The sequence below is a fragment of the Camellia sinensis genome, chromosome 14 (assembly GCF_055761805.1).
Source record: "Camellia sinensis isolate YWXY chromosome 14, ASM5576180v1, whole genome shotgun sequence".
Taxonomy (NCBI): Eukaryota; Viridiplantae; Streptophyta; class Magnoliopsida; order Ericales; family Theaceae; genus Camellia; species Camellia sinensis.
In genome coordinates, this window is record NC_138974.1 from 71,275,119 (window position 1) to 71,280,656 (window position 5,538).

At 34.2% G+C, this 5,538-nt stretch overlaps 1 long non-coding RNA gene across 2 annotated transcripts; it reads left to right on the top strand.

Moving 5' to 3' along the window:
• Nucleotides 1–2,261: 2,261 nt before the first annotated feature.
• On the top strand, nt 2,262–5,168 carry LOC114260807 (uncharacterized). 2 transcript variants are annotated; one of them, XR_014350621.1, is made up of 5 exons: nt 2,262–2,393; nt 2,547–2,653; nt 3,054–3,132; nt 3,598–3,666; nt 4,899–5,168. It is a non-coding gene; the product is annotated as an uncharacterized LOC114260807 (long non-coding RNA). The 2 variants fall into 2 exon arrangements; XR_014350622.1 differs by lacking the exon at nt 3,598–3,666.
• The last annotated feature ends 370 nt before the right edge of the window (nt 5,169–5,538 follow it).

Sequence of the window (5,538 nt, forward strand, 5' to 3'; positions counted from 1 at the left end):
CCGACCGAGCGGAGGCAGCGCACACACGTGGTTATTTTTGGGTCCAATGGGTCTAGCCCAATTTGTTCATAACCTCTCCTTTCTACAAACTTGGGGTGCCCCTTGGGGTCCTTCCCAAGTTATAATTCCAAGCTTTATAAACCCATAAATTTCTTCCCGCCAAACCAATGTGGGACAAGCCTTTATTCAAACCTTTAAGGATTTTCCATCAAAACTCCATTTCCATGGAACACACTTTGGCTTCAATTTTCTATTCACCCGATAATGGTTTTGAGCAACCAAATATACAATGTGAATCGCAATGCGGCATAGAACGCGTTACCACCTTGACCTGTGAAATTCGGCGCATGGGTCCCACCTAAAAAATAGACCAAAGTTTAGGAAAAATCTAATTTCCAAAACCATTTCTAACAAACTATGCAATTGTCATAAGAATACTTTACAATAAACATGTAATAATAAAAGGAAGGAAAAAAAAAAAATCTCTTTTCCCAATCATATTGCAAATTGAACAGTATCTGAGGAACACGAATTTGATCAACTTAAATGGCATTAAGAATTTGTCAAATTCAGCAGGTTTTGATTCCAGCCTTTAATTCCTAGTGCTCATGTCTGATCTGACATAACCAAGCCTAACTTAAAGCATCAAAAACTTTAACATCAACATGATTTAACATATTTAAAATCACATGATTTGAATTCCTCCAATTGGTTAAATCCCATGATTCGAGTTCTGGTGATAAGATCACAACCTTACAAAGGTTGAAATATCAACAAAAAATTGAAGCTTGCTATTTTTGCTTTCCTTCATAGATTTGGATTGTTATTGTAAGACCTGACAGGGAAAAAGAAAAAAAAAAGAAAAACAAAAACAAAAAAAAAAGAGAAAAAAGACTAAAAAGCAGTTCTGGCATAAAAGTGGGAAACTCACTTTTTAATATTTCCATTATCTTCATTTGTTGATTGTAACTGGGAACGAAGAACTCCCTGCACAGAAGTTCAGCAAAAATTTGGGGCAATCAACTACATTTACAACAAAACACAAGAAGAAAGAAATAGAATGAGCAAACAACATCCATCAACCTGAAATTATTAAAAGCATGAATTCTAATGTCAGAAAAAGGAACTGTTTCTTAAGGCTAAATAATCCTATAGGCTATACAACAAGAACGTGGTTGCTAAGAAGCACAGACACACCGACGTGATAATTTTCAAAAACTACAAGACATGACATGTGAAGTATATTTCGCAAAAAATATATAGGTTTTCAAATTTAGTGTATATCATATATATGAATATTTCATTTAAAGATAATAAAAAAAAAAATACAGCAGTACTAATTTTTAAAGTTTATAGGAGGATGGATTAATAGGTATAAATATACTTTAATATACTTTTGTCATTAGATCGCAAGTTATTTTATTCAAACTTATAATGTGTTTCATGTGTCTAAGAAATAGACACGTATATCCTCCAAATGTCTGAAACATGCCTAGATCTTTTGTATTTTTTTAATAGTAGGACACATTTAAATGTGCGTCTTACATTTAAATCAAAAAACACAAGATGAAGACAAACCCACCAAGTAAACGGAATCTGTCAACAAGGAATCCAACCATAGTAGGACACATTTGAATGTGCCAATCCAATAAAACTATACTTGGACCACATCCAATATTCAGATGGATCAAAAGAAGTCCACTTTAAACTGGAATCTGTCAATAAGGAATCCAATCATATCCAGCAAGAATTAACAGATATAAAATTTTGAGGAACAACTTGAATTTTAGCCGATTAAACACAATTTTTTAATGTAGTGGTTGTTACTACACTATAACCACTACTAGAAATATGACTTTTTGCGTTTATTTTTTTGCGACGGATGGTTTAGTGGTCGCAAAAAATCACTTTTTACATTAAAAAAAAGGAAGACCCGCGTTGTTAAAAAACTATCACCCCTTTTTCACTTATTTCCCAAATCTCTCTGTATGAACTCTCTCTCTCTCAAAATCTCTCTTGCTCGACTCTCTTTTGACTCTCCACCCTCTCTCGCTCGAATCTGACTGGCCACAGTCGAAGCTCTTCAAATGCATCGCCATTCTCACACTCTTCGGAGCTTCCAAAGTAAATTAATCAACCACAACACATTGTAGCGATCTTCTTCTTCTTCATCTCTCTCTCTTTCTTCAATCGCCGGAGCTTCCACGGCTGCTTATTCCGCTGTCGGATCAGTCTTCGTCGCCTTCAAATCCGTCAAATTTCTGCTCATTCTAGCAATTTGAAACTCTCTAATTTCCGACATTGCTCTCCGATTTCAAGCCGAGTCGGATCTATTTAGCTCTGACATAGCCTTAACTCGCATTGCGGATCCCGAAGCTCCTTTGCTTCGTCTGGTAATCATCACTCTATGTTCTGTTTAATGATATCACTAAATGAATTGAATCGAATCAGTTAATTTAATCTATCACCCCTGCTTCTCTCTCTATCTGACTTAGGAAATCTAGGTTTTCAATTTACTCTCTCTCTCTCTCTCTCTGTGTGTGTAGGTATTCGTTCTCTTTGTTTTGGCAAATCCTCTGATCACTGGTCGAAGCTCTCCTTTGGATCACAAGCTTCGAAGTTTGCAAAAAATGTGAGGGATTCACAGCTTCAGGTGCGTCTCTTTCGTTCTTTTTCTTTACATTATTTAGCTTTCTTGTGATATTATTGTGTTTGGTTGCCGAGAAAATGTTGGAAAACGATCTCTTCTTCACATCCACTGAAGCCAAGTATTTTTCGTGAGGTTCAAATTTTAATTTTCTCGCATTTTATAAAACACAGGACAGTCAGTTAACGGTCCTCCGCCGGACTTGTTGACAGTAATTTGGAAGCTCCTTACTGGAAACACTTCATCGCTTGAATTGTTCAAATTACTTCTCTCTGCAAAATTGTTGAATATGCTGTTCATTTCATGGCTGCTACATGTGCTTTGAATATCAATCAGACATGTTCTATTTAGGAAAGAAAAAATTCTAGATCTAATATTTTTTTAACTCTTGTTTCTGTCATTACAGGTCAAGCCCAAACCTAACTCAGCTAGCGTATAAGGACTTCTGAGAGACTTAATGTTGACAGTTATTTCATTGATTTAAGGTTAGACAACGACCTCAATGCCTTCATTTCAAACTAATCGATGGGTGTTTTCTCACTATCTATAACTGAGTTGTAGGATTTTAAATTAGTTTTAGCATGATTGGATTGATTGATTGTGATTAAATTAGTTTTGTGAGCAAGCATTGTTAGGATAGACGTTCTCACTTAGAAGCGTGCTTATGAGATAAGCCATGGGGCACTAATGTTAGTTTTCAAGTCCAAGTTTGATGAAAACTTTCAAAGTTCATGGCTGCTCTAAGATTTCAAGATAAACTATGCTCCTTAGTGTTTTTTACCTAACATTTTTAAGAGAAAATTTTCAAATCCAAGCAGTTTAAAACTTATATTTCAAATCTATGTTCTATTTTACGAAGTCGTGTTTTCAAAATGCGACTGTAACTTCGAAATCTTGTTTGAAAACATAACTTGGGGGGTTTTGGGGATTGACTTGTTCAAAGTGTTTAGTTTCAGCACTGTGTCGAATGGGAAATGTGGCAATGCTTGGCTTGAACCAGAGGTCGTTGCTGCATAAATGTATGTGTTTTTGGCACCTGAGTAGTCTTGATTTATCACTGGGAAATCTGATGCTTTTTTCCATTCATTCAATGACTTCACTGAACATTCTTGGCATTCACCATTTGCATCCAAGTTTATTGACACCTGCATTAATGTAGACAAATCTAGCTTATACTCTAATCAACTTAAACCCTCTTTAATTTCTTGGCAATAGATGCAAAGGCCCAAAAATTAGATGACCTTTTGTGATAAATCTTGGGAAAATTCTAAATGTACTGAATTTGATCATGCAACCTAACACAATTCTCTCACTGAATCGAATCGGATTCTGTGCATGTAGAAGAATGATAAATTTTGTGGGCACATGATTTTGTGTCCTTAAATCCCTTGATTCTTCTGTCTCAATCCACTTTCAACTATTAAATCAGGTGTTTGAGATTTATGTATATTGAAATTATATAATTCAATACCTCACAATCTTAACCACATATGGTGACATTCAATGACAAAATTTGATTTTGAAATGAAACCCACTAAAATAACATACTAGCCTTATAGTTTGTAAAATAAGTTTTGCAAATTTCATCTGTATGTATCAGTTTATGTACTCATAGAAAAATATCTAGAAATGTTTCAAAACATGGAATGTGTAATCCGTACCAAATCAAGTTTATATTATAAATTTAATTCTGAAAACTTTTTAAAATTAAAAGAATCAAATTGCTTTGAGTTGACGTGGTGAGTGAGAGAGAGAACCTGAACAAGGTGAGGCAATAAGTTCTCTGCTTTTCGATTCATCATGGAAGGGTCTAGTTTACCACTCTGCCAATCATATCCTGTTGCGACACAAACAAAAAAATTATTCTAACATTACCAAAGACGCTAATAAATGTAGTTTGGGACAAAATAATTTGCTGTATTAATAAATCCTTATTGCAATATAAGAATATGTTATGAATTAATTGAGATACAAGTATTTGAAAAAGGGTTTTCTAATAAATCCTCCTATTTATTTTTGAGGCAACAATTTTTCTCCCAAAAGTATAGTAATCGTTTGTCCATTACTATCCCCTATAAAAACCATGTACTTTACCCCTAAGGTTTTTTTTTTATGCATTTCAACATTTCGAAAGTGATTTTTTACGTTACGGGCATTTTATGTACTACTTCAAATATATATGTACCTGATGGAAGAATTTTGTGCACGGGTAATTTTAACTAATTTGATTATTCGGATTGCATCTTTGCAGGTGGTTGCAGGTATGACCGGTAAAAAACAAGGGTAGTATGGATATTAGAAGTAAGCAATGATTTGTCTTATCCTGCCTCCATTCCCCTTCCCCTCTTACTATGGTTAGAGATTGGAATAAGATTTTTTTATCATGTGAGAACAAAGAATTATTGTTGCTACTGGTTATTCACCTTTATTTTTGCTTGTGGATTTTAATGCTGTTAAAACATGTGGTTTCTCATGCTATCAATCGGAATTGGATGAGCTCCATAAGAAGCTTAGTTCTGCATGTTTGGTTGTCTTTACTTAATTGCATTTTTATGTCTTCTCACAATGATGTTCCCAGTCCTTGAAAGGCCTCGTGTTAGATCTTAAACCTTTAGTTCATCATTTGGGCTTTGAAATGCTTGTGCTTAATTGACACGCCTTTTATAAGTTCTATTAGTAGTATTGTATACTGGAAGTGTTTTGACAGATATTACCCCAACTGGAATATGATGAAAAAAAGTTTCACATATTAAAAGTAATTGTTTAATTGTGACATTTTTTGTTTTTATTTTGTTCAAGCTTTAATATTTGAAGAAAATAGGAAGAATATCTAGAGGTTAGCTGTGGGTTTGATTTGTCTAATTTGTTTGATAAATAGCTGGATAGGTAAA